Below are 12164 nucleotides of genomic sequence, written 5' to 3' on the forward strand. Positions count from 1 at the left end.
AATAACGTCAGCTGTTTGATATCGATTCCTTTATTAATATGATACAGAGTGTGAAATAAACCCTGTTTTCATTTCCCAAATCCCACATCATTCAATAATTGTCAAAATGATTAGATTGTTGTTGCACAAAGGACTAAAGTTATTAAACATAAAACGTAAATTTATGTCCCTAATACCCTTTCTGGTCAGAGTATTGATATCTACGACACCGAATCCAGTCAAGATACAACAGCCAGCGCGTCAAGCCACATAATTAACAGGTTCTCATCGCCAATGGTTTCATTTTCTAATGTGGATGCGCAATTCGGATGACTGTGCTACGGTGCTAGGACACCTTGGTTCTGCAGTAGGTCGATATGATGTATAGAACATGTTGAAGGGGGAAAGCCGGCTCACTATGATTATAGAAGCCTAAGTTCTACTACAGACCGCGCTAACAAGATCCTACGAACACTTGCGGCTAAAAAGCGGAGTAATATAGGGACATTTTTCAACCGAAAGAGGTGAAAGCGTATCAGGCTTTAGGATAAGGTAAGTTTTTCCTTTAAAAAATTCTCATATTTAGATTGCTATTGCTAACTTTTTTTAAATAACCTGTGTCATTTAGAAACTAATACCAACACTTAATTCAAACGGTATAATAAGAACATATTACCCATCTTATAATGAAAAATAGTTATATGATACAGAATGGTTTCTCAAAGAGCTGGATGGGTCGTGGAAATGCTACATTAGTGCATTTTTATTTCTCGAGGCGTCGAACAGTTGGACATCATCGACGCATCCAGTCACGTTACAGTGTAATCTGTGAGAGTAATAGGACTTAACCACATTATACCATGCCAGAGAAGCTGTAACATTCCTTGTGTGATGCTGCTGGTTCTCAGTGTGAGAGTGTAATGTTAAATCCATGCTGTCACGCGATATACATACCGTTAAAAATATATTATTGTTGCAACAAATCAATTGATTATACCACTTGCTGGTCTACAACTTTGGAAACAGCGTGTTAATCTTTGGTTTCCAGTTCTTTCAGATAAACAGGTGGTGGTTAAATGTGGTACTTCATACAAGCATTTTTATGAATAATTTCATCCATAAATCGTTTTTCTATATTTTTATGGTCTATATGATCATGCATGGTTTCAAACTAACATCCATTATAGGGAGCCAAAGCACTACCAGGCTAACATCATACCCGAATGAGGTGTCCGACAACGGATGCTCAAAATGACCATCACGAAAACACAAGCATCAGGTTGAAACATATGTTGGTATGTGAGCAAACTTAACAGATCAACATATTTATGCACCTTCTTATCAATGATTTTGTCGTACTAATCCACTATCATAGACGGTTTGCAAAGACAAAAATCCTTTATGGTTGGGGTACTGCAGAGTAGTGTCTGGAACAAGCACACATTTTAGACACGTTGTGTGAGTGCCGGGTCCTAACGGCAAGACAGGGCATGCCTACTGTTTTCGCGAACACCTGGTGACGGTGCTGATTTTCTGTGATCCAATCACATAATTTTCACCGCTGTTTTGCCCCTTTCGCCCAATAGAGTCTGTTTTGGCAGATAATCGACACTGATTATTCTCCGACGTTCTATATTTACAAATTGCTCCCTCTGAATTTCCGGTGCGGAATAAGTTTCCTTGACCGCTTCTGTGTCGTAATTGACTACTTAACTATGGCACAAGTCTCATGGATCGATGCTCACGTTTCAATTAGAACCTTCTCTAACGCAGCAGAAAATGCGACTGCGGCCTAAAATAACATTCAATCCCTCATTGGCGAAACTGTAAACATATTATTTAATGCAATGCATTCAGAGTGTAAAGAATGCATTAATAACACGAAAATTTCAGTTAAATAAATATTATTATTATTTATCAATTATCACCATGTTTCATACCGTTTGGTACCGCTGGATGTCGCTTGTGAAAATATTTTTATTTTATTAGAACGAAGCAATGTTATATCATTATATAAATGTTACCTTTCATTATGACCATTCTTTATTTCAATGTATCTTTCATTCAAACATGAAAATTGCCGATGTGACGTTAAATAATAACTCACTCACTCACACACTCAAACATGAAAATGTCCAATCAATCGTGACACTACTAACTTTATTTCATAGTTTGAGTCAACAAATTATCTCTGATGTGTTTCTTGGAAAATTAGAACATATATTCATTGTGGCATTGCTGGTACCAACCTTTTAGCAATATTACATCTCATGGGGACTATGGACATGCTGCTAACATGCTTTTGGCGCATCACAACTAACAGTGACACATTGAATGAATAACTGCCTTGTGTAACATATACATTGACTGGTTAGCTGTGTCGTATAACTGTTCCGAATGCCACAAACACATACCAATCACCGGCAGCGTAATACGTCATCCACATACTCGTGATACAGTCACTACTGTACAATTGACTCTGTTTTAGCGACGTGGGACCTAAGGTTTCCACGTTGCTATCTCTCTATATGTATGCATGACCAAGTACGTGTGCAACTGGCTGGATTCAGGGCTGCCTGCACCTTAACGTTATCGCCTGGTAGACTTAACGGAATTTCTGTGTCTGTGAACTCCAACTGCAATTGCCAGTGCCGAGGTCTCGACAGAGAGCCTTGCAAGCTGTATAGAGATGCTAACATTTTAATTAAGTGTATACCGCCTTTCAGCAAACACGGCCATTGCATATCAGCCAAATAACTTACTTGGATAGGAATTCTGAACACCTTTAGGTAAACAATTACAGGAAACCTTGTCCTTTGTAAACTTCCCTAATAAACTTGTCTGTTTGCCGAAATACGGGGCCTGATAAGTATCGCTCTCTTAAACATTTCTCCCTCTCAGGCTGACTCAGGTGCTCACAAAATAAGCAATGATGTATTATGCTTGTTCGTCTGGTGGTGGTTCTAGGCTTAAACAACTAGATATATTGTTTGATGGATTCCACATGATTTACTGGAATTTGATGTTGTCTGTGTGGTTTATTACATTGGCTGAAGCGAAACGGGTCATTCTAAGATAAGACAGAGAGAGTGTGCTGTAAACATGTTCTAACAAGTCCTGTCAAGTACTTAAACGTATTAAACGTACAGATGATGGATTAATACTAGATATTTGAAGATACGGAAGTCACAGTTCTTAACCGACAAACGGACGAGTTCATGTGCGGGAGAAAGAGAGGAAGGGAGAGAGAGAGAGAGAGAGAGAGAGAGAGAGAGAGAGAGAGAGAGAGAGAGAGAGAGAGGGAGAGAGAGAGAGAGAGAGAGAGAGAGAGAGAGAGAGAGAGAGAGAGAGAGAGAGAGAGAGAGAGAGAGAGAGAGAGAGAGAGAGAGAGAGAGAGAGAGAGAGAGAGAGAGAGAGAGAGAGAGACCAAGAGGGGGTGCAAAACAGAACAAGAAGGAGCGCATATGTCATCCCTGAGCGTCAGCGATATATGCATGTACATGTTCCTGGGATAAATTAAATTAAGAAGACATACAGATAACTAACACATACTCAACGATAAATTCCTGGGCTAATTTAAGTGGACCTTGCTGGTTTGAATATATAATATATATAAATATCTCGGAGTCCTAAGTATAAGATATCAGAGAACATTCCTTCCTACAGCCTCGCACTCAGATGAGGGAATGTCTGCGTTTGAGTTAATGCCACTTAGAAAAGTATATGAGTAACATCACTTGTCTGTTTGAAGTGGGAGGTAAACCCGAAGGAATATATAATACAGATGTTTTACTACTGAAACCCACAAGTACGGATATCTTGCTGAATGGTGAGTTTAGTTTTACGCCGCACTCAGCAATATTCCAGCTATATGGCAGCGGTCTGTAAATAATCGAGTCTGGAACAGACAATCCAGTGATCAACAGCATGAACATCCATCTACTCAACTGGGATACGATGACATGTGTCAACGAAGTCAGCGAGTCTGACCACCCGATCCCGTTAGTCGCCTCTTACGATAAGCATGGTTTACTGAGGATCAATTCTAACCCATATCTCACGGGTCCGACATGAAGTACCTTTACCCCCAAGGTGCGTCATAAGATGGTTCTCGCCTCTTACGAGAAACATGGGTTACTGAAGATCAATTCTAACCCGGATCTTCACGGGTCGGTTATCATTTTGACTAACCTATGAATACTCATTTGAACCGGAACAAGATCAAATGTTTCTGACACACCTTACAGACGCACCTCTGCATAGCAAATTTAGGTCCCTTATAATTTAATTAGATGGCTCGAACACCTGTGTCCCTCTAACCTTTAAGCCAAGAACATTTGCACCTTCGTGCCAATGCATAATTCTTTCATGACAGAAGTATACTAGTTTGATCATTACACGCCACACGGGCACTTTGTTCTTTGAGAAGGTATCTTGATCCTTAGTCAATGGACGCTGCGCTTGGTCGGTCAAGGACAATGTGCAGACATAATTTATGTATATCTTACATACGAACAACAGAGACCATCCTCCTCAGTGGACATACCTTGCTGCTTCTACTCAATGTTTAATGAGCATTGTTTATTGGCTTGGGCTTTTCTCACGCTTCGTGTCGCGTTTATTGCCTCTCAGAGGAAGATCAACGACCAGAATTAATTTGTATCATTAGAAACGTGCAGTATTGTGACCTTTCCATGTGTAAGAGACGCTCAATTATTTCGTAGCTGAGCAATCTATAATTACTACAATTTCTATAATTACTCTAAATGAACAACAATTTCATTACAGAAAAAAGTACTGTCACGTGTTAACATGTATGTATACAGATGGCAAAAAATGTAAAGGGTGTTGTTGTGTGGTCCTGTGTAGAGAGTTCATGACACAAATCAGTTGATCAACGGTCGGCGCAGAGAGTTTTTTGGATGGGTGGCCGCGTTTCTCAGCTTGACTCCTGATAGTTTCTAGGACTTCAGTCCTGCCCCACAACGAAGCACATGTGATACATGTGGTCTCACCTTTGGCAAGTGAGTTTTGTCAAAATTTCCTCTGTTCAACCAGCAGAAAATGGGTACCCGGTGGGCCATGTGACTATAACGTTCCAGCGCCTCACAGGCAGTTTGGGTTATCCTGGGTAATAATGAACTATGAGCGTCTGTATGGATTTAGCGCAATATAAGTTCACTAATTATAATTAATTAATATGAAAACCGCAGAGTGGGTACATGGATGTGTGTGTATGATATGTATTCACGTTCAGGTACATGGTACTTTTCGGCCTCTAATGAAAGTTAGTGTGTCTGGCAGTGAGTACATGGGAACTATGACAGTTTTACCAGTAGTTCAGCAGCATTATGCCAGGGACACCAGAAAATGGGTTTTACACATTGAACATGTACCTTCGTCTGTTCAAAACAAACTGTGACATTCCGTGTGTCGCGACAAGTTGTTCAAACACAAAACAGTCCCACCGCCTCAATTATTATCTCGCAATGACTGCGTTATCACATATGTTTCTTATAATGTAGAATTGATACGTGTAATTATCACTAAATATATGGCCAATTCCTTTCTCGTTTCTTCTGGAATGGCATTTGGTAAGCATCTGACCTTGAGGAGAACAGTTTAAGCATTCAGTTGAGATGTCAGTGCATCTCGTATTTCCGTACAGCACCGCAATTTCGCAAGTCATCTTAAAATATTTTAAATTCAACTTTAAACAGCACCAGAACGAAAAAAGAAAGTGTATGGTGGAACGTTACGTGCCACTGTTGCGTGAAGGATATGTTCTTTTGGTAAACTAATTCTCTCCTTAGGCTTTCGCGAAGCGTGAGAAAGTTCTGAATTATGTTTCCGTTACGTGTGCATTTATGTGTGTGTATTGCCTGAAAGATGTCAATGGAAATGTGTGATGTAAGTGTGTGAACTGAAACAGCTACTGGCTGGTAAATATCACAAATATCAAATTACACGTTGCACATTCTTTGGTTGATAACGTTGCCACAAGTAACCAATACCGACCACCAAGGCGGATGATTATTTGTTTTTTGTTATTTTAATGTTATCATTTTTCTAATTATACATAATATTTATGTTGCTTTAATGTCATACAACTTTGTGGTAAACTATTTTCGCGAGTTCTCATGTACTGGGGATTCTATGAATGTTATGATTGCATACGCCGTCTAATCTGCGGGTTAGAATAGGACTCTACCAACCTGTGTTTTTTAACATGTGTGAGTGAGTATTCTTTTAGGCCGCTTTTAGCAATATTCAACCAATATCAAGGTCGGAGACACCAGAAATGAACTTCACACATTGTACCCGAGTGGGGAATCGAACCAGGGCCTTTGACGTGACGAGGTACCGCTTTAACCACTAGGCTACCCCACCGCCCCTGTGGTTTTTGAAAGAGGGACCTTATTGCATCAGGTGATCAGTATCAATGACATGTTGATTACGTGTCATTGACCCAGAGGGCGTGGCTCGTCGCTCACAATATCGATGACTGGAGTGTGTAGCTTTACATGCCACTGTCATGAAGCTTGACGTCCGCTGCGTCCTGCAAACCAACAAACAAACAAAACATCATTCAATAACGCCAAAGATTGAAATAATTAAACCAAATGCCCTTTCTCGTTCTAATGCATCAAATGGGCCAACCCGTACAAACCTGGGTTAACATTGGTCTTCAGCAACCCATGCTGACTAACGGGATAACTCACTGCCGGGTTAAACATTAATACTTATTCATGCTTCATTAATTCTGATTTAAACCGAAAACATTTTTAGTTTCAAGCGTGTGTGCTTATTTATTTAATCCAGCTATACTACCCATCAAAAGTTTAGACTCACTTAAAGTATTCACTATATGTTATGTATATATATGTATGTGGGTACATGGAAGATGAATTTCTTCACTAACTTGGGGGAACCAACTGCAAACTTTATGCAGATGAAATGCAGGAGGATCATGCATCTAACTGCTGAAAGCATGTGCAAATATGGTGCATGTGAACAGCTGGTGTTAAGTTTTGTTAAGAATTCTTCAATTTTCACTGAGTTTCAACATTTATGGAACTCATGACGATAATCTTTTCAACGTTACGAATTTGTTTTACAATACATCAGTCCATGTGTAAACAGTATCTTTAAACAGTATGGAATATTTTGCAAAATATAGTTTAGAAAAGTTGACTGAAGTAAGTGGCTACATTTACACTAGTGAGTCTAAACTTTTGATGGGTAGTATATATGACCAAGGCCTTTACACAAACGAGTCCGACAGTCCAATGATTGATGTTATGAGCACCGACCAATGCTTTCAGGACATGATGACATGCAATCACCATGGTTACTGAGCTCGAAAATCCTATCCATCAACTGATGGCGTGACGTGGTTGATTGCCCGTAAGCTTACCTTGACAGATGCATCTTTGTTCAGAATCAACTACTGGATCCGCTAGTTCAGATTCGATGATTTACAGACTGCCGTCTTGGACCCGGGATATTGTGACATTAATCAACAAATTAAGCAGCCAGATGGAACTAAAATCAGAAAAGTAATGCTTGCGCAAAAACATGACATTGTCTGATTATTATCGTATAATGCACTGTTAGCAGTTTGTCCATCATATCACATTTTCAATTTACAACAGCGATCGACGGAATAACGTCACATGATCCCCTTGGAGCAACTCCTATTTGGAAAGTGAGCACGGTACACTACTTTTCAAAAACACCTTCTACATTATCGAGGTACACTTCCAGAAACGTGCCATGCTACTTCCAGACATGGCATTTACAAACTTCTTTCTACAGAAATATCATTGATATACTTGTATACTTTGTATCAGCACAAATGTTGATATGAACACCACACATCGACCACAAGTACTGTACCTATAAATAAGTGGATGGTGCTATCAGATTTTTTCATACTTTTTCTACAGAAATATTATTGATTGTTTTGTATACCTTGTATATCAGCACAATTGTACCTATCAACGTCGCACATTGAGTACATGTACTGTACCTATAAATACGTTAAAAAATGGTAAAAAAACAAACAAACAAAAAAAACCCTTCCTATTTGGACAGTGAGCAGGGTACACTACTTCTCAAAAACACCTTCTACATTATCGAAGAACAGTTCCAGAAACGTGCCATGCTACTTCCAAAAAACCTTCTGTGGTATTTACGCGGAGTCAACTCGCCGAGCAGTACGTTTGTGGAATAAAAGCAATATGTGTAGATTTTCAGATTTGTGTTTGTTTATGTGTAGGAATGATTAATTGATAAAGTGTTACAGTCACTGAAGACGCATAAGTAGCTCTGTGGCCTTGTACAAAAAGGAAGATCACTGTCCGATATCTCCATTTTTGAAATGATCGAATCTTGCTTCCTTATCACACTGATGCAATTTTGTATTTAGTGAGTGAGTGAGTTTAGTTTTACGCCGCACTCAGCAATATTCCAGCTATATGACGGTGGTCTGTAAATAATCAAGTCTGGACCAGACAATCCAGTGATCAACAACATGAGCATCGATCTGCGCAATTGGGAACCGATGACATGTGTCAACCAAGTCAGTGAGCCTGACCACCCGATCCCGTTAGTCGCCTCTTACGACAAGCAGGGGTTACTGAAGATCAATATTCATAACCCGGACCTTCACGGGTCCAGTAGGCTAGAACAGTAAAATCCAGCGTTTGTCCAGACTAGTAGAAGGCCACACATAAATACACGCACGCGTCGATATATAACCGCAAATATTCAGTTATAAGTCATTCCTGTGTAGATACCGATATCTAAACCAATTAGACGTTAGTCTCACACAAGTGACTGAAAACGGTTTGTCATGAAGGTTATTGGATTGTGAGGCTGATTTCTTCTGGATTTATGGTTGTCTGGTTTCATGGTAGGTTTATAGCGCAACTGTAACTGTCGAGGATCGGGACTGCTCAAAGACAACTCCCGTCTGAAGCGTTATAGCAGTGAATCAGACACAAAACGTCACGACCTCGAAGATTAAGCGTTACGTTCAACGCCGCTTGTAACGGTTCTTCATTTGACAATAAAACGATGTCAGCTTAAAATATTTTTGTTCGGTTTGTAGTTAAACGCCAGACTCAGCAATATTCATGCTTTATGGCACGGTCTGTAAATATTGGAGTCTTTACCAGACAGTCCACTGACCATCACCATAAGCATCGATCTACGCAATTTGAATGCGATGACATGTGTCAACCAAGTCAGCAAGCCTGACCATCAGATCCAGTTAGACACTTTGGGTTACTGAAAACCAATTCTAACCTGGATCTTCTCGGGTCGCTTATTGTTGGAAGAAGTCCGAAGTTATTCGGGTCACATCATTGACTGCGCGCAGTCAGCGTTACCACAGCCAGTGGATAAGTTATCGAGGTCGTTCTAGTTTAGTGAGTGAGTGAGTGAGTATGGTTTTACGCCGCTTTTAGCAATATTCCAGCAATATCGCGGCGGAGAACACCAGAAATAGGCTTCACACATTGTATCCATGTGGGGAATCGAACCCGGGTCTTCGGCGTGACGAGTGAACGCTTTAACCACTAGGCTACCCCACCGCCCCGAGGTCGTTCGAGGCAGGCTTCAAAAAGTGGGAGCCGTGTTTCTCTCCTACAGCACTTTACAGTCAACACTGGAATGGTGAATGTTGAATTATAAATATGAACATGGTAGAATGGTATTTCACCCGTCGGTATGGCATCAATATGATACAGAAATGACATTTTTTTATCAAAGAGTGAATCGTCACATGACATTTCGTTGGAACTTTAAAAAATTGCATTAATCTTCATTTATGATTGTTTTACCTTTAATAATTACTGCTTTCATAAATATCATTAAAGATGATGGATAATATAACATAAACGACGTTAAGATGAAAGATTACCCCAAATGTTCTTTACTAATGAGTGTTTTCGGGATTGCGTATAGTCTGAAGCAGTGAAACATAGACAAAAAGTCAAGTCGTCAAAGATAAAGCGCAATAAATCAAGGAAGTGACGTTGTATGACGTCGCTACATGTACTTAGTGACATAGTTCCGCGTCACAGATGCATGACATCATGACCCAATGTGAGACCATTATTGAAATTTAGCTGCGCTTTGGAATTTCCCACCCAAATACAAATTACTAGCTTTTCCTTCTGGCGAACGTACCTTTTGTACGTTGTTAAAACAGATTTCAAAAGTTAAAATCACTGTACGTTCAAAACTTATTTTCCTATATTTTTCTTCTGTAAAGAGAGTCGGGCTTAACGCTCAATAGAAAAAAGTGAATTTGGCGCAGTATGTAATGATAAGCTCGTCCAGTGCATCAGAATAGACACTCACCCTCTTCATCTTTACGATTTGAAAGTTTTATCAAATCTATCACATTCAATTTGTGAAATGTATTTCAAAATAGCCATCTCAGAAAAGGTTAAAGAAACAAAACAAATCAGCAGATATCCTGAATTATAAGTATTTATCCCAACGCCAAAACGTTAACCACATTAAGATCAAAGATACGTTGTCCCAAGAATAACATGGTTTCTCTGTGACGCCCGACGAACCATAGAGGTTTGACCTAATGCATTACGGGTCAGTGGTGTATTCATGGCACCGTTCAAGGAGTTTTTGACTACTGACCAATTATATTGGAATATTTGCCCACAGGTCATATGCTTGTGTCCGAACGATTTCAAAGCACTCTGGGACGAGCATGTCTCTTTTTATCGATTCCTGGCATTCTTTGATGCAGCAGATATTGAAAATACGCCAAGAAAATGCATTGCGTAATGTTTTCCATTGCCTGGAGGGTCATGAGTATTGAATAAATGCCAACAGTAATCGCCAGATCCATTGCATGGAACGTTTGGTGTAGCTGTGTAGCAATTAGGTAATCAATTTGTCTGCATAATCTCAAACTATCGTCAAGACTTATAGCAATCGTTTTATATAGGAGGTTTACATGTAGACAGCGAGCGTGTTGGGTTTAACGCCGATTTGGACGGTAGTTCATTTCATCACTGCATGTCTGTTTTATGTGGGAGAAAGTCCCGGAGTGATTCAGGTCTTACACTGGTGTAAACTATAAAATCATGACGGACCGATTTCGATCAAGGGATCCTGCAATTGGTAAGGGACGCGACTCTTAACAGATTAATATAAAGTGTGGGGTATATTCTTGCTTTCGTGGCAGCTTGTGTTTGGATAATTGAACTACCGGCCGAATATTATTCATTCTGAAATTAAACTTTAGGTCCTATGACAGTTATCAGGAATGAGGTGCAGGATCTGTTTAGCTTACCGTCGCTTGGTACAGTGCTTCAGTTAAAATAAACCGCTGTGTCGGTTAAACAAATGTTAGAGGAAAGTCTAAAGTGATGTGAATTACAATGACATGTGTCAACCAAGTCAGCGAGCCTGACCAACCAATCCCGTTTGTCGCCTTTTACGACAAGCTTGGGTTGCTGTAGACGAATTCCAACCCGGATCCCTTCGCTTTATGTTGGAGGGGCGGTGGGGTAGCCCAATGGTTAAAGCGTTCGCCCAGTACGCCGAAAACCGGGGTTCGCTTACCCATAAGGGTACAATGTGTGATGCCCATTTCTGGGGTCCCCGCCGTGATATTGTTGTAATATTGCTGAAAGCGGCATAAAAATCAACTCACTCACTCACTTCATGCTGGAGGAAACTCCGAATTTATGCAGGTCACATCACTGACTGCGCGCAGTCAGCGTGATCACAGCCAGTGGTTATGTCATCGAGGTCGTTCGAGGCAGGCTTCAAAAGCTTAAGTTGTTATCATATAAATGAAATCCCTTATCCGATTATTGAAATGAGACGTCCTTCTCTCTTAAGACGGCACTTTACAGTCAATATTAGAATGGTGAATGTTGAATAATTAATATTAGCAACGTAGAATGTTATTTTTCCTGACGGAATAAAATCAAAATGATCCAAAGATGACATTCCTTATCAAAGGGTGAATCGCTACATGACATTTCCTTTGCACTGTAATAAATTGCTTTAATCACCTTTTACCATTGCTTTACCTTCACTAATGACTGCGTCCAAAAAATCCTAAATTATAGTGGTATTCCAAAATTAAACCACATTTAGATCAAATATACGGTGTCCCCAAAATATTATGTACTAACAGA

General features: G+C 39.9%; 1 protein-coding gene across 3 annotated transcripts in view; it reads left to right on the forward strand.

Annotated features, from left to right (window-relative positions):
* The first annotated feature begins 384 nt into the window (after positions 1 to 384).
* The window catches only part of LOC124261803 (type-1 angiotensin II receptor B-like), a 71497-nt gene continuing 59717 nt past the window's right edge, over positions 385 to 12164 (forward strand). For all 3 annotated transcript variants that reach the window (XM_046696170.1, XM_046696171.1, XM_046696169.1), the window contains exon 1: positions 385 to 531. The gene's annotated coding sequence lies outside the window, so the exon portion shown is untranslated. The remainder of the gene's footprint in view (positions 532 to 12164) is intronic.

The sequence above is a fragment of the Haliotis rubra genome, unplaced genomic scaffold, assembly GCF_003918875.1.
Source record: "Haliotis rubra isolate DU_JTF1 unplaced genomic scaffold, ASM391887v1 Scf81, whole genome shotgun sequence".
In the NCBI taxonomy this organism is placed as follows: domain Eukaryota; kingdom Metazoa; phylum Mollusca; class Gastropoda; order Lepetellida; family Haliotidae; genus Haliotis; species Haliotis rubra.